Below are 26,040 nucleotides of genomic sequence, written 5' to 3'. Positions count from 1 at the left end.
AGGACGGTAGGATAAAGGGCTACTATTAGAAAAATAAGTAAAGACTTAAAAATATGTTTATATATCTTACAAAATGCTTAGCAAAATACTTAAAACTTAAACTTAAAAACCAACTTCAAATTTTTGGCACACAAAATTTGATTTTTTGTGGCACACAGCACATTTCCGCTGACTCTCGTGATATGTAACTAAATGATCTAGTCTATCGAAGCGCTAGAATTGGAATGCAGTTTTTGGCAATTTCGAAGGTCCTCTCTTAGTTGTTTTTCTGTACGTTTCGAGCAGCTGTGTCCCTTCTAAACTGAAGTTGGTCAAGAGTACCACCATTATTCCTATGGAGTTGCCACGAGTTTTGTGACGTCTACACAGTGGGAAAATAACGGAAAATACCACTTTTTACCTCGTACTGGAACTCTATATTGGCTTATGTTTTGGTCACTACGGTCTACACCTCCCATATTTTCGTTGTATGCCTTGATCAATTGAGGCTGATCTATATAAACATGCTTTTTTTCAGCCTGTGAAAATCGTTTGACCTTATTTACTGACAAAACTGAACATGCATTGGTGGCTAAAGTAACAACGCTGTTGTCATTCCATTTGCATAATGCGATTTCATTATCGGCAACACCCCATTCAAATGTACCTCGTGTCTTTTTCTTCAGATTTGCCACATTGCTAAATGGAGATTGTGGGATCCGATTTTCACGTATAGTACCAGTTGCCTTGATGTTCCTCAATTTTAGCTCCTTTAAGACTGACAAAGATGTGAAAAAATTGTCAAAAAATATGTGAAAGGGCTGGTAAGGCATTTTCTGTAAAACATCTGCATATTGGAGAACAACTGACGGTCCCAAACCCAGGTGTTTATTTTTGTCCGGAATTGTTTTCGACACACCTTGGTAGGGATCAAAATAAACAATGTATCCAAGGCGTAGGGTACCTACCCAAAATTTATACTCCCACCTTATAGGCTTGCCTCAAATAAATTACTTACCGCTATGTCTCCCAAAATACGGTATCATGGCCTCATCAAGGCTGTGATTCTCTTCAACTGGGGCCTAATCAAAAAAAATTTTATTTAGGCTCTTGAGGACGCAGTTTAGAGTACTTGTCTTTTTTATCAAGGGAAGTATTATCACTGCAATGAAGATTATTCATTATGAATTGAAATCTATCTCTGGAAATAGCGGCTAATATAAGTTTATTCTGGGTATCGTTGCAATTTTGCCAATACATATGTCGCCTTGGAAAAGTTGTATATCCACTGACAAGTAACACCCCTATGAAGCAGTACATCTCGTCTGCAGTAACGTTACCGGGGCGGTTTTTTTGCCGTGCATAAATATTGGTAAAATTGACAATTTCTCCTACCAAGTTCTCATCAAAGACAGCTTGAAAATATTTCCAGGGGAACGATTGCTTTGTGCAGTTTGAACTGATTGCCATTGCATAAACGTAGACTCTAAATCTTTATTAAGAGTATAGTCAAACGTCTTTATGTGTTTAGGTCGCCTCTCAACAAAAGTGGACAGTGGTAGATCGTCATCACTGTCCCAGTCGTCTTCACCTTCTACGTCAAATTCAATTTCTGCTGGGGCCCTTAGTTGCACTCCGGGTAAATTATTTGGTACTACATCGTCTTCAGCTCCAGAATCTTCATCGGTATCGCAGTTTTCGTTGGCATTTTCGGGTGGAAAAATTGTAATGCCTGTAGGAATGTCCGACGTAGAGTCATTACTCCAATTCCTTTAAGATTTCTGCCATGGTTAGTGGCTTTTTCCAATACCTGTAAAAAACCACATAGTAGTATATAATCCTACCGTCCTTTTAAAAGGACTCGTTTAATTGAACGCTCCTGGATTGATCAAGAAGTGTGAAACATAACCACAAATATATAAAAAGGTCAGTATGTTATGTTATTTGTTAAAAACAATCAAAACAAGAACGAAAAAATAAACGAGTTTTAACATATCTTACCTTGAGTCACTCATTACAAAATGACTAGAAACACAGCGTGTTTTATTCGTCACTATCGATCCAAAAATTAACAAAATCCTAACGATCGCGATTGACCTTGTTTAAGATGTTAACTAAATATAATGTGACACTGGCGACATCTTCAAACCGTCAGCTGATTCAGACAAATACAGGTTTCTTTTTGAAATCCTTTTAAAAGGACGGTAGGCGTAAATGGGTTAATGATGTTAAGTTGAAAATAAAATTGTCTGTTATAGTAACACCCTACTTGATATTCCAGTTACTTCGAATACCTGTCTGGTGGATCTTTGTTATATGATTACAATAGATCACATATCGGATCATTTGCTTGTCGAATGTTTAAAAATCTTTAAGGAAAAATCTGCTCCATACTTTAAAAGTTTAATTTTGATTTATTTTTAAGAGATTTAATTGCTATTGCGTGGAATAATTTATTTGCTTGCGAGTTCTGTAATGTCAATTTTCTGCGTAAATTTGAGTTACATGCCCCTCGTACTATTGTTAAAGCAACAAAATCTCCAGCGTCTTGATTAACTCCGAATTGAAAATTGATGGTGCCACTTAAAACTAAGGCTCTATTGAGATATAGACAGAAAAATCCGGACTTAAGTTGGCTTGAGTATAAAAACCTTAACACCTCGGTAATACAGCTATGTGTTAGGAAAAAAATCATATCTTAACTCCAAAAATCAAACCCAAAAGAATTATGGAAAATATTTAACTATTTAAATATTAATTTAGCCCTGGAGGCATCTCATTATATTTCTTCTAAAGCATCAATCAAAAGTATTGGTATTAAGTATGAAGGTTTTTACCTTCATACTTAACAAATGCCTTTCAACTGCTCGTCAACATTTCCTAGTCGGCAGAAATATGCAAATATAATTCCTTTAAAAAAAAAAGCGCCGAACTGAGTGTAGCTATAGACCTATAAGTACTTTACCAACAGCTTCAAAAGTTTTGGGAAAAATTATTAAATAGCAGCTAAATTAAAATTATAAAAATACAATATTTTATATATACAATCAGATTTCGAGCTAATCAAAGCACTGGCTAAGGTTATGAATGATATTTTTAAGGCTAGCGATAAATGGATAAATACAAGTTTAATATTACTTGATTTTCGCAACGCTCTCGACATCCTTAAATATCATATAACATTGTTGGTTCAACTGATGCTTCTGTAAGTTTTTTTAAAAGATATTTCTTTAAATGTTTTCGACGCATGTCTATTAATAACAAAGTATGAGATTATATTATGAATAAACAGGGTGTTCCACAAAATAGTGGCTTGAGTCCTCTACTGTTCTCTCTATATTCCTTTGGTATTTATTTTTCTATAAACCATTCTTTTAAACATGAATATGCTGATGACACTCAAATTTACTATAATATCTCTTTTTATATAAAGAATATTATACAAATGCTGCTCTTTAAATGAATCAAGACCTTAATAAAAGGATCTTATGTCTGCTGTACACAACTTAGTTTTAAATGAGAAAAAATATGAAATGATGATATTTGGCCCAGCAAGGAATTATATCTTGCAAAGCGCCAATTCCTAAATGTCCTGAAATAACATTAAGCTCACATTTAGTGAATTTGCTAATCACCTGGGTCTTATAATAGACTGCTACCTAGGATTTGCATGTAAATAAGTTGGTCCAAACTTCAAACTGCAAACTGAAAACTCTATATTTAAGCAAATATCTTGGTACTCACATAAAATAAAGATTACTTATCACATAACCTATGTTATATAGTTTTATGTTCTTATTCTCATTCATTATTTAGTATTGTGTTAAATAAAAAAAGAACAACACAAGGTCTCGGTCTCAAAAAAATTTATTTAATTTGGTAGAGTGGTGACACGTGTTTCGCTCCTAAGATCATCAGCCCTAAAAAATAATGTAAACAAAACCAAATAAAATTAGAAAAAGACCTTAAAGTAAAACAAAAAAGTATACCTCAAGAAGGTTAAAAACACGCCCGACTGGGTCAAATAAACACACACACTGAACGGTAAAATATAAGTTTAAAAAACTGACGTCACAAATATGTAAAAAACAATAACATAGAAGTTGAATACAAGAAAATAATAAAAACGTATAAAGGAACTATCGAGATTTGAACCTACAACCTTGCAGCAAGACTGTTACCGTTTGCTACGTTGACCGCTAGGCCACACCGTTCATGCGATAGCTTGAAAAGAAAGGAGGGGACTACAAGATGTTATTAAAAATGAGTCCCGGCTCAAAATGTTGTTAACGCAAGTTAAAACTGGACTCTTCTTCGCTCTTGTAATCTCTATCTTCTCTAGAAGATCCAGCTTTTTGCCCTTCTGGCAGTCATGAACCACTGCCACATTATTGGGGTAGGAAAAATTACGACCTGTTGACAATAAATGATTGGCAAACGCTGACTTGGTCTCGACAATATCGGTGGCTTCAAACTTGTTCACCAGACCTCGATGTTCTTGTACCCTTGTTGAAATTTTCCTCCCGAACTGTCCCACATAAATCGTAGGGCAATCGGCACAATGCAAACTATAAACTCCCGATTTCCTGATTGAGATGACGTAGAAATATTTGGTAGGAATACTTATAATAGACTAAGTACGAAACTGAAAATGTTGGTAACATCAAATAATCTTAGAGCAACGGTAAATTTGGAAGAACAGGAGGGGCCGGGTAAGAACTGCTTTTCTTTTCATAAACGCTTTCTTAACCTCACTAATGTATCTTTCACCAAAGAGGAAGAAAATATCCTTAACCTTAACTTAAAATTTAATTTTACCCAAAATATAAATAAAAATGTTAAAGAAATCCTAGCAGTGGAGGTTGAGAATATAATTCAATCTAACAATATACCTAATAAAAACATAGTTAGAGCCAGAATTATAAATTTTCTTAATTCAGAAGGGATAAATAGAACACCGAATAACTTTATCAAAAGATATTATACTTGAGGTATACTTTTTTGTTTTACTTTAAGGTCTTTTTGTAATTTTATATGGTTTTGTTTACGTTATTTTTAGGTCTGATGATGCTCTTAGGAGCGAAACACGTGTCACCACTCTAACAAATTAAACAACTTTTTTTGAGACCGAGACTTTGTGTTGTTCTCCTTTGATTTATTTATATCAGGGTCTCTTTGAGAATATGGACGACTTCTTTCAATTAGTATTGTGTTGTTGCGTATTAACCAGCAATTCTAAATAAAGGTAATTAAACTATACTATATTTATGTTCTGAGATGGTTAAGGGATCAGATGTTTATATCTGCACTTGATCTTTTGTAAATACCTAAGAACAGAATCAGTCTCTTACATCGTTTTATTTAAATTCGATAAAACGTTTGAATGACATTCTTCTGTTCTTTAATTCAATTCCTCCAGTGTTGCATCCTTCAGAGAGCAGATCAAATGCTGGCTGCTCAATGTTTATGCATCATGCAAAAAGTAAGTTTTTCTTTTTTTTGATATATTTTTTGTTACCAATTGTTGATCTTAATTTTTCTTGAGATACTTTTAAATTGTTTTTTTTTCTTGTGACCTATTCATATATTTTATAGAGATAAGGTAATTACATGGAAGAGTGATTAAATCGAACAATGCTACTCATTTCTTATTTGGTTTTTATGAAAAATAAAGACATTTTATTATTATTATTATACAGGGTGTTACTTAAAGGTATGTCATAATTTAAAAGGGACATTCCTGGACCGATTTTAAGTCGAAAAGTTCATATAAACATGGGTCCTAAAATGCTTAGTTTTTAAGATACAGGGTGTTAAAGTTTAATTTTTTTTTTCGTTTTGAAATTTTTCAAATACGGTTTAAAATATTGAACTGAATTTTGGCACAGGATATTATGGCATAAAAACACATTTTTAAGTTGTTCACCTACTTTTTTTTAGCAACCAGTGGCGTAGCTATGATGAATTTTTAATACAATTTTACAAAAAAAATACTACGCCATTGACTTACGAAAAAAATTATGATTTTATCTTAATTACCAATCAATTATAAACAAAAAATTCCTCCATGACTTTTGCCGTAAATCTTACGGTTTGGGTGTAATCGTTAATTTAAAAAACGTCTTTTATGCATGAAATGCATCTTTAAAAATTATGGAAATAAATCAAGTTAGCTTTGCTCGTTGCCAGATATTGTTTTTTGTTGTTTTAAACATTATGACACTTGCGTTAGTGATTATTCTTGATAGTTTGTTTTTAGTACCCTTTGGATCTTAAAACGTGAATTCTACTAGTTAAAAAATGGTAGATTATTCTAATTTGGAAATGACGCAAATGCATTTCCTTTATGGACTTGCCAATGGTAATGCTATGGAGGCGCGGCGTTTGCATCAAGAAATGTATCCTAATCGCGCTGTCCCAGATAGAAGAATATTTATAAACATTTATCGTCGTCTGGCTGAATCTGGGAGTTTTGTGGCTAATTCTGCCGAGGGAAGGCCCCGTACAGTTAGGACACCGGCAGTTGAAGAGGCTGTCCTACATGCAGTCGAAGAGGATCCGACCACAAGTACACGAAAAATTGGTATGGTATTGAACATCTGCTACAAGACGGTATGGGAAATTTTAAGGGATTCTTTGTTATAATATCCTTTTCACATACATAGGGTTCAGGCATTGCTTCTTAGAGATTATGAACCGCGTACGCAATTTTGTAGATGGTATCTCCCAAAAAGTAACACAAAATCCTCAATTTGGTGCGAACAACTTGTTTACGGACGAAGCTAATTTCTCCAGAAATGCAATAATCAATTTCCATAACAATCATTACTGGGCTCAAGAAAACCCTCATGCGATTACAGAGACACATTTTTAGGAACAATTTTCAATAAACGTTTGGATCGGTATCGTATCTGATCATTTAATTGGACCATCTTTTTTACTAGGACGCCTTAACGGACAGAATTATTGTAATTTTCTCCAAAATGATTTGCCTTTGCTTCTCGAAGATGTTCCTCTTCAGTTACGGCAACAACTTTGGTTTATGCATGATGGTGCTCCAGCCCACTTTAGCATATTGGCTCGTGAGCATTTAAATAGAGTCTACCGAAATAAATGGATAGGCCGTGGAGGACCACAGTTTTGGCCACCTAGATCACCTGACTTAAATTTTAGCCTAGATTTTTTTTTGTGGGGACACCTAAAAACATTGGTTTATCAGACACCAATTGTGACATTAGAAGAACTTAGAAAAAGAATTATTGACGGATGTGAAACTATACGAAACACGCCTGGAATTTTCGAAAGAGTTCGTGATTCTATGAGAAGAAGAGCAGAAGCCTGCATAGAGGCAAGAGGTGGTCATTTCCAACATTTGTTGTAAATTATGTATGTATGTATTGTATTTAATTGTTGTTGCTTTTTGTTCACCAGTTTGTAAAAAATAGCTTGAAAATAAATATTTGAAAAATGTACCTAATAAAAACTGAAAATAAAATCAAACTTAACTCAATCAAAAATAATCATTAATGTCAGTGTCATAATATTTACAACAACAAAAAAACAGTTGCTGGCAACGAGCAAAGCTAACTTTTTATTTCCATAATTAAGATGCATTTTATGCATAAAAGACGTTTTTCTGTGAAAAATCATAGCAACGCCACTGGTTGCTAAAAAAAAAAGTAGGTGAACATCTAAAAAATGTGTTTTTATACCATAAATCCTGTTCCAAAATTCAGTTCAATATTTTAAACCGTATTTGAAAAATTTATTAAAAACGAAAAAAAAAATAAAACTTTAACACCCTGTATTTTGTTGTTGATAAATACACCGTCTGTTGAGACTTGTAATGACTTCTCTAAATATGTGTTGAATAATAGTGGTGAGAGTATACACCTGCACCGAACATAAACTAGAATAGAAGGATCACTCTAAGCGCCGCCCAAAATGTTGCCTGTCTCACTCGCTTTCTGATGCTACTCTTTTTTGCTGCCCGGTGGCGACTGCGTTATACAGGGGCGTCTTCAATATTAGAACTATAATAGCGTTGTGCGGAAATTTTGTACTTTAAAAATGCCGGCGATATGTTGCGTAGATGGCTGCAGGAGTAAAAGGGAATATACATTTTTTTTAAATAAAAATGGATTAGTTCACAGAAAAAAATACACGCTTTTCTTCAGTATTTCTTAAATATCTCGGAAAATTGAGATCTTACAAAAAAAATCTAATAAACAAAAGTTGGTTTAAAAATAAAAGATTGGCTTTATAGGCTCTATAAAGCCAATATGGCTCTATAGGCGCCGAGATACAACTGTGTGAACATAACCCCTTTTTTTAGATAACAAAATATAATGACGTCAAATAATAACTTGAAATAATTTAAAAAAATCACGTTTCTTAGACAAATATCTAGCACGTTTTTTCAAGTATGTATTATCAAAAACTTAAAATAACTTGATTGTAAGTCATTAGCATAAAAATTAAAAAAGTTAGGAATAAAATAAAAATAATTGCAGTTTTAAAAAAATTTATCATAAAAAATTATGTATTTATTTCAAAAATTAAAGCGTAGATTTCTACAATGGACTATATATAGGTACCAATAATATGTTCAAAAAGTATCAGCGATTTAGAGTACATATTTTTTTAAATCGTGATTTTAATCTAAAAAAATGCAAAATTTTTGGTAATATTCTGTTATTAGTGGTGGTTTTTAATAGTGAAAGCTATCCGATTTATTATTAGTTGCATTGCAATCATTTGAATGATATAAATCTTAGCCACTTATACCGTCTAACCATACTAAAACTGCATTTTTTTCGTCATTAAGGGTGGTTTTTAAGGGTTTAAGTTTCAAAATATTGATGGGTACTATAATCCCCAATGTAAAACTATATTTATTTTGCATATTTATATGAATTCTAGGTTGTAAAACACCTATTTTTGTTTTATTTTAATTTTAGTGGTTTGTTCTTTCATCCCCTATTTTAAAAGCAAATAATTAGGCATTTAATAAGTTTTTTTTATTTAACTGCCTTTTTATATTTGACTGTTACCGAGTTCCATATGCTGAGTGTTGTTATCACATTATTATGTAAATTTAATTAAATATTTAAAAAATGGCTATATTAACGAAGTTATTATTAATTAAGTGTATGTAATCTTGGTCAGTTGAGAAAAGAGCATGAAAGGAACATAAAGCTAAGATTTAATTGTGTACATTCTAATAAACTTAATTTTACAGCTATCTACCAAGTGTTTTTCTTACAGTTATTTGTTCAAAAGAGATACTTAATAATATTCTTTCAATTTCATTTTAACAATAATACAAAGTGCCTTTAATTTCAAAAAATTCCATATAGTACACGCTGCCCGCCGCGATGTACGAAAATATTCCTTATTAAAAATGTTTCAAACACCCCCCGTATCGTAAAGGATTGCCGTCGAAACTAAATAATGATTTACGACCGCGTAAAAAAAGTCGGCACTGTTTGGAAGTCCCTACTTCAAACGGCCGCAAGAGAGTGAACCTACTGTCTTGTTCTTTATACTGTGACACCTGTGAGAGAAGCCTGTCGGACTCCCCTCTTGATCTGCTTATACTAATGACTTCTGATTTGCATACAGATTTCTTATTAGGGGGATATCTTCGTCTGGGAACTCTAGTTTATGTCCGCGTCTTGATAAATTTTTGATGCGATACTTTATCAAACGCTTTTTCGAACTCGATAAAGTCTTAATACACTTTAATCTTCGAAGAGTCGCTCAATTAATGGTTTTCAGACAAATCAAATTATAGACAAAATACAATAAAATGACCAAGGTCCAGATATAAAAAATGCGTTAAAATATTTAGCCTCATATATTGGAAAACTTTTTATTTTTATTAATTACCAAAAAAAGTCTTAGTCCCAACAAAGTAAAACTTAATTCTCAATGGCTTATTTGCTGGATCAACCTGTACTTCGACAAAAAAGTTACTAAATCCCAACGCGCAATAGCACTGAAAGTCCATTTAGCCTAATGTACCGTGTGAGTTACTTAATATCGCTATTTTACTTACTATACTTAGTCGCAAAAATAAGAAAATTAATTTTTGATTACATCTGGTAAAAACTATTATCGAAATAAGGGTTATGACATTAAATGTCTGCCAGGATACCGAGAGAGGGCAAGAAAAATGAATCCAAAAATTAATTTAAATTCTCTGAGAAATTAATTAACACCTAACCTTTTTATGGGGTTTAGCTCCTTTAGAAGTTATACATACAGAAAAAGGAAAACAATTATAGAAGACTGCATATATGAATATTATGACGATAACTATTTTAATAAATAAATTAGAACGTTCTAAAGGATGCATTTATTGATTCAAATTGAAAGGTAAAAGCATTTACAACCTTTTTTATGTCGATAAAAGAAACGGATAAAAAAGCAGATATATAAATAGTCCACATCCTTTTTGAGTAAACGTTTGGGTACGGGTCCAGAAAAAAAGTTAAAATAAAGAGAGAACGATTTCAGTAGGTAAGGAATATGTCAAGATTGGAATTCCTAAGCCCACAATCCCTTTAGCTCAAGCATCAAAGCCAAAAAAGAAGGTTTCCATATTTAGCTTCTCTAAACATTTTTTTCTAAGATTACTTAGGAACTAAAGCATATAAAGCTCTCATAAAAAAAATGAAAATTTTTGAGCATGGTTACCGAATTTTTTATTTTATTGTTTGGTTACAGATCTTAGGTTATATTTCTACACCTTCACAGCCATAATTAATAATCGATTCTCTTAATATCTTTCGCATGTAGTCCCCGGCGACAGATGACGCTCGCGCCTTTTGGTTGAAAATAGTCACAAGATACACTAGTGCACAGGGCCCCTTAAGTAATAATTATATTAACTGTCAATTCCTTAGTAAATTCTTTAGAACTTGTTCATTCACTGACATTTTCGGATATAATATCTTAAAAAAAAAGTCAAATATATTAATTGCTAGGACTATATAATCTAATACAATGATGCAATTTATATAAAATGTATGTCACATATTTTCGTATGAAAAAAGTATTTTTTTTACTTAGGAAATTATTTGACCTATATATTTTATTCAATATTAATTAAATTAAAACTTGTCCGTATATATAAAAAGTATTATTTTTATGAACCGCTTAAAACTGAAACCTCTTTTGGCCACTGTGTTAAATCAAAGTTTTCAATCGGGTCACAAGCGAATAAAAAACAAGTCTCGTTCCCAATTGTCCACTAAATCAAAGGATATAAAGCAAACAATGTCTCTTGAACCTTTAGCTCGAATTTCGTTTGAAAATCGGGATTTAACAAGCCATTCTGCAGCCCTTTGATGGGAAAAAGGGTCTTGAATTTAAAAAAGCACGTACCTATACAAGAAAAGGAGTAAAATGGTGTTACATTTTAATAGCTCAACTTCAATTTCCCGTAAATAAGAGTCCCGTAAATACTCGTCTCGTATATAGAATAAGGAGGCGTATGGTGATATTTTCATATAAATTCCGTCATAAAAGGGACTTTGTTCGGTATATTTGTACCACTAAAATGCGATAAAATCTAAATGGTTTTTGAAGTCAAGTAAAAGATTAAATACTTAAAAGCCATAAAGGGTGGCGAATTTCACACTTTTCCTTTCATTATTTTCCATATGAATGAAAAGTCCCACTCATCTTAAGGATTTACTACTAATAATAAATGTGTAGAATTTTAATAAAAAGTTATGGCTCTTTGTTATTAAGTTCACGGTGCTTCTAACTATTTTAGAGTATTATTATTGATTAAAAGGTTTATAAATATTTTAGCTTAATAGTATAAGACTTTTATCATCACAAAGCATTTTAAGTCCTTAATTTAATCATTAATAAAATTATATTTTCGAATGTCAAAATTAACTCTAATTTAAGAATTTTGCACCTTATGCATCCTAGATTTTGTATTCTGTATTTTATATTCTACATATTTAGGATGTTTGGAAGGTTGATACCAAGTCTTGGGGAGGTGATAGAGCAGACTATTATACCTCATTACAAAGTCTTTCAAGATTTTCGATTTTTATTAAAAATTACAATATTTTCTGCATTTGACTTTTAACACGTTAAATACCAATGACGTTCGCTACATCATGCTAATTTGTCACGTACGCGCATGACGTACCGATACGTCATTTACGCATGGAACTTAAATATGCATTTTACTCATCGACAGTCAGTTCACAAAGACCTTGAGCAATTCTTATATTCGTTTGCTTCGGTTGGGTTGGGTATTGTATTGGACACTTATGTTTAATAATTAAGCTAAGCAATTGCGACAAATTCATTGTTATAATATAAGAGGCTATTGACACCTTCAAGCCATACCAAATTATAATACACCAAAATTGCAATAATAATATATTAGGAAATAAGTAGATCTATACGTGTATGCATTACTTATCGGTTCAATGTACTTAAATTATTGATAACCATGACTATTTCGGCGACTGTATTTTTGATGAACGTTAATTGAATATATATTCCGAGCTATGAACAGAACAAGTTGTGTTTAATTAATAAGGGCACGTAGTGCTACCCCCGAACCTGTCCTGATGGGAATAACCCAACATTACATGACGACCCTGCCAGTCCCTACGTGTCGCGCTAAATTTTAAAAATTTGTCAAAAAGAAAAATTAATGTGAAAAGTGGAAAAGTGATCAAACAACAGTGAGAAAAGGCCAGTCAAAGGTAAAGGAGGAAATATTAATCGCACAGTCAGGAAATAGTGAAGGTACAACGGCTAATGGAAGTACAAGTACTGGGCTTTCCTAAATTGAAGTTGTGGAAGTTGTGGCTGTAGCAGCATTAGTATTAGGTAGTGTCTTAGAAGGTTAAGAACAGCACTAAAAAGTCAAATAGCAAGAGAGATTGCAAGAAGCCAGCAGATCGCGTAAGAAGGTAAAACTGGTTGTTCCACATCGGAGCCATCACCGATGGAACGTTCCTAGCAGTTGCGCAATGCGGCTAGGGCGCAACGAGGGATACCAACCTGTCAATATTAACAACCCATGAACCAAAACTTTACATGGCACACATTGTTACATGGCAACACATTACATACAACAACCCCCACGGGATAAGTTTGAATTTCAAGAGCAGGAAGATGAACAGCATAAAACGTTTAGTAAGCTAATTTTTATTACTAATATATTTTTATATTTTTTTCTCTTTTAATTATTATTATTTTGATTAGTATGTAAAAGTTTTAGGACAAATGAGCGCAGAATTTATTGAGCTGTTGGATAGAATTATACAATTTAAACTTAAGTTAAGAAAAGAACCTCAGGTTCGTAGAGAATCAGTAGATAGGAATAAAAAGTTACAAGAGGAGCTTAAGGGCTTAGAAAATAAGTATGAGGAAATAAAACATAAATTAATAAGGGCATTCATGATAATCAAGTAGTAGTAGATGTTAAAAGAATAGATATAGATATTAAATCTAATTTTAGTTTGCGTAGGGAGTCTCTATTAATTAGATTAAAGGAAATTGATAAAAATAAGTCATCGATAGATAGTAAATTTGACACTAAAGAAACATTTGTACAAGAGCCTTTAAACATGGCTGAAAAATTTGATTTAAAAACAGCTTGTTCATTATTACCGAACATGGACGATACTGACGCTACCACCAAACAGCTCATCGATGGTATCCAACTTTATAATGAAATCTTAGATAATAATGGAAAAGATATGTTTATTAAATATGTTTTAAAAGTTTAACTATCTCAAAATGCCAAACTAAGATTAAAATCACAATACGCAACGGTACACGAGTTAGTTAGGGAAATTAAGATTCATTTACTTACTAAGCAGTCGGCCACTGCTCTAACAACTTTATTAGTTAATGCAAAGCAAGAAAATAAGACTATACAGGAATTGGCAAACAATTGAACAGCTTATGCTAGATCTTACTTTATCTCAGACAGTTGATGAAAATTCTGTACCCATTCTAAAGCAAGTTATTGAAAAAACCGCTATTAACTCTTTTACAAACGGCTTAAGAAATCGCGATTTAAGAACCATCGTAAGGCCAGAAATTATGCAACTTTAAGGGATGCAATAGATGGTTAGTGGAAGCGGTAGCTAGAAAAAAACCGCAAATTGTGATACAAGCAAGACATTTGGTACATGTTTATTATAGACCCAAATAATCATTCTGGCCCGAAGTTCCTACGAAAATTTCCCTTAGGGGAGAAATGAGTAGAATAACTACCCCTTACTGAAAATTTAAATAGATTTCTTTACAAATCGTAGGTAAGCGTGCATTTACCCTGTTAGAAAGTCTTGTGGTTGGTAAATAGACACTGACAGTAGTTTTAGTAGTCCTAAAGGGAGTAAAAAATAAGTTTTAACCCCTAAAAGGGAAGTTTACCAACTAATTTTTTTTTTAGAGACACACGTATTAGTTATAAACATGTTAGTTATAATAGGTATTTTATCCCAGTTATGGCACAACTAAAATAAAATATGGTCTTAGAGGGTGCTACGAAGGTAGGCAGGCACCCCTAAAATGCGCCCCTTCTTGCCTCCTCAACTAATTTAATTAATTTTCTATTTAGAGATTTTCATCTTCATTGCTTCCCTCTATAAAAATAAAAAAGGAGTATTAGAATACAATAATTAGGATAAAATAATTGACAAACACACGTTTTATTAATGCAGTCTCCGTGGCAAACTTTGCAGGCGGGTGTGCACGGGATTGCATATTTTTTACAGCAGCATCTATTTGTGTCACAGCCAGACCGACAACCACACCTATCCAGCTCTTTAACTGATGCCCATATCCAGTCTAGCTGCGACCAAACTGGCTCAAGGGAACCATCTTCTCGCCTCTTCCACCCCCATTGTTCTGGGGGTGGTCAGCTAGATATAGAGCCTTCCAGTGCACGTCCCCATATCTCTCCAGCTTGGTACTTAATGCATTTTATATGCTCTAAAAGGGCTCCAGCGGTAGGAGGTATCCCTGAGATGGACTTATTTGTCACTCTCCAGTGACAAATAAGTGACGACGGGCTTCGGTGATATTGGTTATTTCGCTGCGTGAATCGTACATATCAATCGTAAATTTTTATAGAGCTTTTATGTGTGCATCAGTCAGCTGATCGATGCTGGAGGGGTAGGACAAACATTTAAAAGCTGAAGTAATGTCTGGGTCTTTCCAAGTAGACCAGGCACTTCTCTTACCTAAAACACATTATATCAAAACAATTTCTCTTATAATGATAAGAGTACGCACCCTTTGATGTAAAAAAGGAAGTTGAGTCACAGCCTGTAAAACCGTGAAATCCACGCAGCGCAACTGCTTTTTCTCTACCAAGTTTATTTGCGATTTCGTGGACGGGAATACATCTTTTTTTAATGCGTTGCCAAACAAAATCCACAACTTTTTTAAACCGTGATCTTGAAGCTCGTGGATATGAGATACTCCCACAACAACTACGTCTGTGTCGGAACAGCGGATCAGAACTGACTCGAATCCGTTGGCAACCATATCTTTTACATGAAGAAGTATTCTGCCGTCAGCTTCATCCATTTGGGAAATATCCAATCCTTGTAACTCAGCAGTAGATCCAGGTGACGTTACAATTTTATTATCAACATTTGTAACAATTTGAAATTGTTTTAGTAAAGTTATAAGATTTCTAGCGAGAAAACGGAACAGTTCCACCAATGAAAATTCTTACCAATCATTTTTCACCAGTAAAATTTCATTTTGCTGAAAGATTGAAATTTTACAACGCCAAAAGACAAACAAATGAATCTGTCAAAGATTGGCAAGCTAAGGTAAAAAGTTTGGTTTCAAACTGTAATTTTTCAACTGAGCTGCAGGTAGTTATGAGAGACATATTTATTGTTGGAATGAATGATGATAAAATCATGGATCGGCTCTTCGAAGAAAGTTTCCAGGCTGACGTTTGATAGTGCAGTTAAACTTGCATTAACTAAGGAATCAGCAATCCTAGAGCACGACATGAGGGGAAATTTTAGTGGCAAGGTGAAACAGGAACCTGTTTATTTTCAAAATTTTTTTTTGTAAATGAGAGGAAATTGCAATTTCAAAATTCAAGGAAACCAGCACAACATTCGCATCTAAGTCGCATAAAATTACTGAAAAAAAGGAAAAGTGTTCAGTGTGTGGCCGTATAAACCATAAGACCAATCAGTGCTTGTATAAAAATTGTAAGTGCCATAATTGTGGTGAAAAGGGACATTTAGCGCCCCAGTGTAAACGAAACCGCAATCATTTTATGCAGCAAAATAGTGAGCGGTCAGAAAACTTCGACAACGAGGAGTCTATATTTAATATTAGGCAATTGGATGTAAATAATATTCAGGATTCAGGTAACATTAAACCATTTTATATTAAACCCCATGCTGAAAAAATTCCACTTAATTTTGAAATTGATTCAGGTTTTGCGCATTCTGCAATTTCAGAAAAATATATTTATAACATTTTAAACATTGCAATTTATATAAAAATGATTTGTCTCTTACAGATTATGTAGGTATAACATTTAAACCTCTGGGTTTTTTGCTTTTAAATATTATTTATAAGAATAAAAATTATTCCTGAAAAACTTATGTAATTAAAAATGGAGGACCTCCACTAATTCGCAGAAATGCTTTATCTATGTTAAATTTAGGATTTTGTAAACAAAATAATCAAATTAATTATTCTGTAAATAATATAGAAAATAATAGTATGTACGCAATGAAATTAGGGGGAACAGGTTTTTCTACCCAGCTTTCAAATTTATTAGAAAAATATAAAGATATTTTTGACTCAAAATTGGGTACATTTAATAAATTTAAAGTGAATTTACAACTTAAGGAAGCAGTTACATTTTTTAACGCTATACCAGTGCCTTTTGCATTAAAACCAAAAATTATTAAATGAACTTACTCAGATCAGTAGTCATTTTGTTTAAATTATTCCCAAATTCATATTAATTTGTAGAATATCTCAAGATTTTACAGTATGCTTAGTGAGTAATTCTTATAATATGCGTTCTAAATCTCGTAGGATATAACCATATGCCAAAGTTCTTTGTTGTAAAAATATACCTATAGATATATATAAAATACAAACAAATGCCGGTAGGATTCTCAATATTATACGTACGAAGCTTATGGTAAGCCCCCGGAAAATAAATAGGATGCTAAGCAATATTCCAAGCAAGGATCCCATAAACATTTAGAGTTATTGCATTCTTGCTACTTACTACCCAATAAAAAGTCACAGTAATTCTGAAATCATATGAAGCGAAGATATTTTTACATAATTGCTTATTTTACTTATCAAACCTGATTTGATGATCAGCATATTAATTAACATTAGTTTACATTTGAAAGGAACTAATATATTTTGAGCTTTAAATGCTAGGTAGTTAAAATTTAAATTTTATTTAGATCATCATACCATTAACTTCACTTAAATTAGACTCTTTTTCAACATATATCATGAGAAAATACTCTAACCCATTTTAATATCAATGCCGAAAACTCAAGAATTTAAATTAATGCAGCAAGTACAACACAATTAAACGTCAGTTAAGTCAAATCGCAAAATTTTTGCTGCTGCCTTCTTTACAACATTGATATTCCTATTGCCAGGTATTAAAAATCTTATCGAATTATAGGGTTCATTTCGAGACATATTTGTATTTTCGGAAGAATTTTAATAAGAACCAAAATAGCATCACCTAAATCCAAGTCGCTCCATCTGCCTCTGATACCGCCAATGTGAATTTATAATAATATTTGGAATTTGTCAATGATACAAATTTAAACAGCTATATTTCTCAAGGCGGGAAAAAATTCAAAAAAAAAATTCTCAAGGCGAGAGTTTTTTTGCAATTAAACAAGTCTAGTGCAAAAATTAGGCCCAAATTAAACAACATTTAAAAATATGTATAAGAAAATGATCTTATGTCAAATAACAAATAAGTCAGTTAACATTCAATTAAAAGAAGCCCATGCATAGAATCATTAGAGTGATTCATATTTTATGATTTTAAAATTGTTTTAGTTATTAGAAAAATAGCACTGAATAACTAAGACTATATTTAAACTCATTTGTGTTTTTAAAGCAACACTGCTGCAAACAACCGCTAAGCTAGATACCTGAGGATAACTTCATATAAACCAAAACATTAAAAAAGGGAAAATGAGTTTTTATTTTTTTTCTTACTTACTCCCACTATCTCCTAAATTTAAAACTAATTTTTAAGCCATAATACAATATTCTCTGTAGCGTTATACCTGAATGATAATAGTGGGAATATATACACATTAGGACGGTTCAGTAGCCAAGCATGTAAATACTTCCCTCGTAGGAATTACCTCGCTGAGAAACTTGCAATTAGAGATGTCAAATAGGAACATCAAGTATTATTTAAATACATGGGAAGCTGGTACTTATATGGCATCTTTGAAATACACGATTAATATCTAATGAGTTCAACTAGATGCATGTCTTTACACATATATGAAGATAATATTAAAGTGATATTTCAGAAGAGAATGTTTTAATTAAATTTAATTAAGCAAAGGTTGGGAGGTAGTGAATTCGATATTAATCTTATTTAAAAAGTTAAATAATGAGGAGTAATTTGTTATCTAACTGTAAAAACATAAGCGAATATTTAAATTTGTCTCCTCTTAGGCATTACTTCAGGTAGCAATTTAAATGTCTGCTTTATATTTACTCTTGGTGCACTTGTGTTTATTTAATGAAGTTGTTTGATCAAGTATGAAGATTTAAAGTAAATATTCTTTTCTGTATACGCACGTGTTTAAGTATCATGCAAACACATTTAATTTTTTTAATTGTAAGTTGCTTACTTAGGTTTTCATATTTGTTTTTGGTATTTCTACTGAAGAAAAGAAATCAATTGAAATAAGGTAATTATACTATACGAAGATCAGCCAATATGATGTTTATAAACTCAAAACTACCAATACAGGTCTTGAAAAAGAAGTTTAGTAAATGTCAGATAAATGAATTATACATAAAAAAATGGTAAATCAAGCACATTAAGACACGAGAAGCTATACTAATGTGCAGTGTAAACTCTACTTGAGAAGAACGAAAGAAGAAGCCTTTAGGTCGAAATTTCCCAAAAGAAAAAGTGAGACACAAATATATAACACATCACTAGTATAATAATGACTCATCGATTGCAGCCATAAAGTCAACCTAAACTGGAGTGTATCAATTGGGCACGAAAAATCTTTTTGAAAATAAATAATTTATCGTAAGACAAAATCAGAAAAAAACGACGAAGGTCAAGGAGACTTTAAACGACATTTTAGGGAATTTGTAAATAAAAACTTTAAAAAATGGTGGCATTCGTTTGAAAAGATTTTAAAGATCTCGACTGACGATGTCCGCCGTGCCTTAAATAAGAAAAAAGTAGTGATAGTACAACGGGAGGGTAGGTAGTTCGAAATTGATGAAAAACGACTACTTATTCTATTCGCCGGCCTTATTATGATAAAATTAAGAAATAGGAGTGCCTTCGCCTGATAAAACTATATGGTCCCACTGAGAGTTACCAGGAGCCAATAACTTTGGAAAAGCCACTGAGGTACTTTGATCTAAGAAGTTTAGTGTCACCAAGAAAGCTGTAAAGGTTACTTAGATTGTTTGTGAAGTCTTCATTCTTGGGTTATTCCAAATACTTGGGTGATCCACAATACTTGCTTGAGTTTGTTTAGAATTTCAAGGGCCGGTATTCAGTTAGAAGACAAGAAACTAGTCGAATTTCGTGCCTTTTGAGAGGTGGTAACTATGTAATCTGACAGGGAAAAGATCTAGCTATCAGTGCCTAGTCTTGCTTATGGCAGGAACGTTAATCGATCCCGAAGTTTGGTTATTGCGAAGATTTTTTAACGATGCGATACATTTTACTATGCCGACTGTGGGGGCCTACCTGTAGTTTTGTTGATTCCAATTATTTAGTAGAAAAGTATGTAAGTTGTGAAATATTTTTTGTCTCCATACCTCACTTTGGAGCTTTATTCGTCAGTTTATTTTATTAGTACTCTGGAGCGCATTTATTAGCCAAAATTATATGATTGGTCCATGTAATCGGGGAATCAGTTATTTAGTTTATTAAAGTACAATTAATTACAGTATTATACTGATATATAATCGTTTATCAAATTGTATTCAAGTGCCCCATAATAATTTAGCATCTGTATTCTACAAAGGAGAATTAGATAAGGACAAGACAATAACAACGATAATAGTTGTATTTTTATTAATATTAAAGTATAATCATTTTGAACAATTGTCTCTAAAAATGAAATAAAAAATATCGGAATAAGTTAAACTTGAGCTACAACTATTAGCATTGAAATCTTTCTTTTATCTTGCTTGTAATTCTTTTAAAAAATCACAGAAAACTGGAAAAAATACCTGCTTCTTAAGTAAATTTGTAAACTTGTTAAATGCCTTAAATTATTCCTTAACGAAAAGCAAGCTTTTTCCCTAATTGCAACTTGGGGGGCAATTAGCTAAATGTACTTTTCAAGAAAAATTGTTAATAAATATGTACCTCGTTAAAATGGTCGTCTACTGCCGTAGCCCAGAATAAATTTGAAATTTATATTTTAACTGCCAGTGCCCATTTGGGCGAAACGGGCGTTTAGCAGTGCAATGTACATAAGATTAAACTAGGAGCAGCTGAACCAGAATATCTACTTTAAATTAAAAGTACGTTTTTAGTTAAGTATATGCACTTACATATATAGCGAACAATTACTTTTTGGGATTTAAGCTGTAGTGTGTTTAATATTAAATGGTAGAAGGAGAACTATTTGTTTCACAGACTCATATATTTAGAGTTGGCATCCATATAATTGAGAAATTAAAAAAAAATGACCAGTAAATAGATTATTAATATAAGACACCAAATAACATAAACTAAAACTATTAAAAATAACTTACAAGTTCAGCATAAAAATAAACTAAGACTTAACTAATAAACTCTAATTATTACTATAATATTATAATAATATTATTAAAACACTGTTTTCTGTTTAGTTTTTGAAGGTTTCTGATTAATCTTGTGCCCTTTAGGATCATGGAGATTTAATTTAACAATTTTGTCTAATTAGAAAAAATTTTGTTAATTTTCAGCTCATTCTGTGACACATCTCCTACATTTGTTAGTCTAGACTGGAGGGTGAATACACCAATGTTCTGAGGTGATCCTATAGGTAAAAATCCAATGGCGTTGGATCGGGAGACCGAGGACGCCATCCGACGGCTCCGACCTATTTTATGCATGATGGAGGCCCTCGTCATTTCAGCGTTGCTATAAGGAACCACCTGAATAATGTTTTTGCAAACCGTTGGATAGGTAGAGGAGGATATATTATATTGGCCTCCTCGCTCTCCCGATCTAACGCCATTCGATTTTTACCTATGGGGTCACCTCAGCACGTTGGTGTATTTAACTCCTGTCGATACTGCGGAAGAACTTTTACAGATAATGACGATTCATTGTGATGTAATAAGGAACAATCAGAGTTGTTGTGGCGAGTATAGTAATCCACGATTCGTCGTACCCGCAAGTATATCAGACGTCACGGAGCCACGTCACCTAAGTTGAGTCTACTTATGAAGTTTTTAATTAATTCTTTGGAATTATTACCTTTTTTATTTATTACATTCTTTTATCAGGTTGTTTTTTTCGTTTCAAGAAAAACATAGGTTTAAGTTTAAACAATTTCGTTAAGGTTCCTTTTAAAGAACTACCCTGCATTTTTAAAAACATGTAGTTTTTTAGATTAAAAAACTTAAAATGGACCTTTTCTGTTGTTTGAATAACTGTCGCATCGCTGAAAAAAAAAGAAAATATCATGGTTCTTTTTAATTAAAATAAAACAGTGATTTTTTGATTATATTTTTTCTCCAATACGGTTTATTCTATCGATAACGAACAATAGTGCCTTTTCTTTAGTTTAAGGTTCAAGATATACATATTTATTATTCCAGAGTCTTTATCATATAGGGTGTTAAAAATTTAAGCATTATAATGTACAATCTAGTTTGCCCCCGATAACATAAACAAGATAAATTTGTTTTTAGAGGTCCTTAGTACTGTTGATAAACGTAAAATTTTTATTAAATTATACCAATTACTTAAAAACTTATTTAAGATAACCGATTTTCAACGGCGTCTTTAAGGGGCCGTAGGGAGGGCCTACAGGAAGTTTTTTTTATAGGAAAGTTCCATATTATTTTTTTATTTTCTACCTGAATACGAGAGATTTTCTACATTTTCCGGGACACCATGTATAGAAACTTTGGTAATCTTATTGTGGATTGCTATTATACTATATCGAAAATTATTGTATGTATGTTGAACACACCAATTCTATTAATGTGCTCCTTAATTATGATATGTTCCCATCGGAGCCCTATAATTGTTCCTACTTTTCCTGTTGTAAGAATAATTTTAAATAATAATGTTTTTTTAAATGTTAAATAGTCTCTGGTGGTTTCTTCGTCTGTGGACAACTTCAAAAGTACCCAGCCTTGTTTCAACTATACATATTCTACCTAGTGTGTGTATTTCTCTGAATGTAATTCTTTGCATACTCTCACTCCCAATACAGGTTCCAATACAATACAATTCGGTACAATACAGGGATTAGCAGATGCCCTTCTAGCAAGTTCATCCGATTTCTAATGTCCTGGTATACTGCTGTGCTCTGGTACTCACAAAAGTTTTACGTAATCTGTAATACGTATTCCGTTATTACGATTTCCAAGCTTCATTAATTTTAGAGGACAGTTTTCTACCAGCTTCGTGTGTAGTATTTACTTACATATATCATACTTGTTATTGTAGACTCTTTTGTTGTTTTTTCTTGCAAGTTCGCTATATATATATAAGAAGTATTGCATACAAATCTATCAAGGTTTCCTTATCATTCTCTTGTCATTTGCTTTGATCTGTATGTGTACAATATTAGATCTTTGAGAATTCAAAGGTCACCGTCATCTCTTCAGTAAAATGTAAAATCAAATTTCCCCAATCCAATGTATGGTCTTATTTAATTTCTATTAATGTTCACAGTCTGACTGCATTAAACAATAAATGTAGCATTATGCCTCGAATTAATTTTAATTGTTTTTCTAGTATTTGACGAAAACCTTGTTTTGCCTTGTTAGAACATTTCTTGTCAATCTATCTAGTAATATTGATTGTTTAGATTTTATTGTTTTTTATTTAATTCCAGGTAATTGTTCATATCTTCTATAAATTTGAAGCTACTTAAAAGTTGTAACGAAGTTACTAAATTTCCTGTAATTCTCTTATTTATCTATAGAATTACTCGGGTCTTTTTCCAATTGAAATTAATAATTTTCAAGATTTATATTGACAACTAAGATTTGCCCAGTAAAGTTAGGAAAGTTTCTATTTTGTTAATAAACGCGCGACCGCATTAATTATTAATTTATCACCGCGTTAATACGTCAGTACCGTTCGTGTCCATACCACCACTACTGTTACCGCGTTTACTAAGTACCGCGCATGTCCGTGCTCTATATAACGCGACGCACTGACCGGCAATGGGCGGTCCCCCCCCCCCCCGAACCACTCCTACAGATCATCCTTCCCCCCTCACCATACGCAGACTTACAACTTAAAAAAAAAAAAAAAAAATAGAAAGTACAAATCATACTAGGTAAAGACCTTTTAGCACTCAAAAAATAGGCAAGAGCCAGAAAGGCTAGCCAAATTAAAAGACAGTACTATAAAGGCAATGGGCGGTCCGTTGAGTGGCAGTCCGACCGAGGTAAGCCCCACAGTACCGTACATCGCTCCGCCGCCGCCAGCTCCTTCACACCACCGCTGTTGTCAGCATGTAAGTATAATAGGTAAGAAGGTAGGCAAATCCCTTTTTCCTATTCCTAGTGTTTACAGGATACACAGGGTTGCGTGCCGGACCGTTACGAAGTAACACTGTGTATTCCTTAATAAAGTGCAGAGGGCTACGTGTCGGACCGTTACGAGATAGCACCCTGCATTGGATATTATGATATTATTCCCAACCTCACAACCTTGCCATCTTCTACCTACATAATTAAGACCGCGTCTACCGACATTTTAAACAGAATTGGCCAAGGTTACGAGCGACCGCACTTATTTTCCATATTAGACCGCTTAAATATCCTGTGGGTGACTTACCGCTTACCATTCAGATTAATACCGACCGTTTCTGTATCTGATCCGTTTATTCATTGCCGTACCGCTTTTACATTTTGCTTACCGACATGAGTTCTCTTCATTGCACCCCTCCCCTTCCCGCACCGTACCGTATTGAATTTGGCCGTATGTAAGGCTTATTGAGAAGTGTTAGCAAAGAGATGACATGTTCGGTTTTGGGATGAATAAATGTGATTTTGTTGCAATGTTGCCTATTGTTTTACTCACACAGAAGACCTGGATTACTTTCTCCACTGTCTAAAAACTACCCGATAGGCCGTGGTCCCTCACCCACATTAAACTTGAGGGTGGCGCCCGAGATAATGGTTGAATAACCAACTACAAACTTTATAAATAATCCAGAAGATCGAGAGGGTATATAAAAAATTAGTAAGCGCCAGTAAATACCATTACAAAGTTTTAAACTCCACCAGTAATTTCCAGGCAGTTCAAATCATGATATATGACTCTTGGATATTTATTTAGAGTCAATTCGTATACACATTATTTTATCAAGTTCGGTTTGCTCTTATGTTCCTGAACCTTTAAAGTGATTTTGCCTTAATGATCTTAAAGTTTCTGTCGACAAGTCATTCATTGCCAACGTCCATCATTTATGGGACCATTAATCATTTATATGAAATAATCAAGTTATTACATTAATTTTAGTTTGATGATCATCTAACATTAAAGAAATTTAACCTTGACATTAGCTATACCTGTTTATTCCAATATTCTTTAAAAAATATAGTAAAAAGAAACGAATATCTTTCTACGGAAATTGAATAAATACGAAGCAAAATGTGATATTGTCCACATCACGTAGTTGTTCTTAACGACAATCTATTTTCTTTGATCTCGGCCAAATAGTCCAAGCGTTTATGTAATGTATATTTAACACATGTTAATATTTACAAATACCAATATTTTAACCAAACACAACCTATATATAAGGTGCGCCATAGATAATGATAAATAATGTAACAGCCAGATTCATTTAAAAAAAATGAGGTTACGTTAAATTTTCCTAGTCCGAAAGTCAAAGACAACCAAGATACAGGGTGATAAAATTAATGGATTTTTTTTTTAATTTTGGCCATAAATATAGCGTTTATTTGTTATTTTTAAGAAAATTTAGACAACGGTCTTTTTTTTTTATATGGAAATCCGAAAATTAACCTTTTTTAAAATTATGTCATATGCCTTGTTCCTTTGGGACACCCTGTATATTACATTTATTTTACTTATATTTATTTTGGTTTAACAATATGTACTATATATTTGAGATTTTGTTATGAGTACATACCATAATAACACTAACTAAAAAGATAAATCTTTTATTTATTAGAAGGACTCTATAAGAGATACGAAGATGATTAAATTGGAGCAAAGCTGACAATTTTTGAGCTTAACAATATGCAATTTCAAAAAATTAAAAATTTCGGATGGCTCCGAAGATATTCGAAAAAATACGAAATTTTTAAAAATCAATTTTATTTTTTTCTCAGCTTATTTCTTATCCGATAATAAATAATTTATATATTTGCGTTGCCACTTTTTTAATACTTTTAATTTTTAAAAACCTGAATTTTGAAAAAAAACTAAATTTATCGCAATACGCTATGCATAAGCTGACAAGACAATATTTAAGCTGTCAATAAATATTACACTGTCAATAAATATTAGACAAAGATACTACCAACGCAATACCGTCGTGGTCACCGACAATACTTTAGAACTACACACTTATTATTTAAAGTCATTTTCTATTTTATTTT

The sequence above is a fragment of the Anthonomus grandis genome, chromosome 3, assembly GCF_022605725.1.
Source record: "Anthonomus grandis grandis chromosome 3, icAntGran1.3, whole genome shotgun sequence".
NCBI lineage: Eukaryota > Metazoa > Arthropoda > Insecta > Coleoptera > Curculionidae > Anthonomus > Anthonomus grandis.
The sequence above is the reverse complement of the archived record's forward strand: the minus strand, read 5'-3'. Positions refer to the sequence as shown.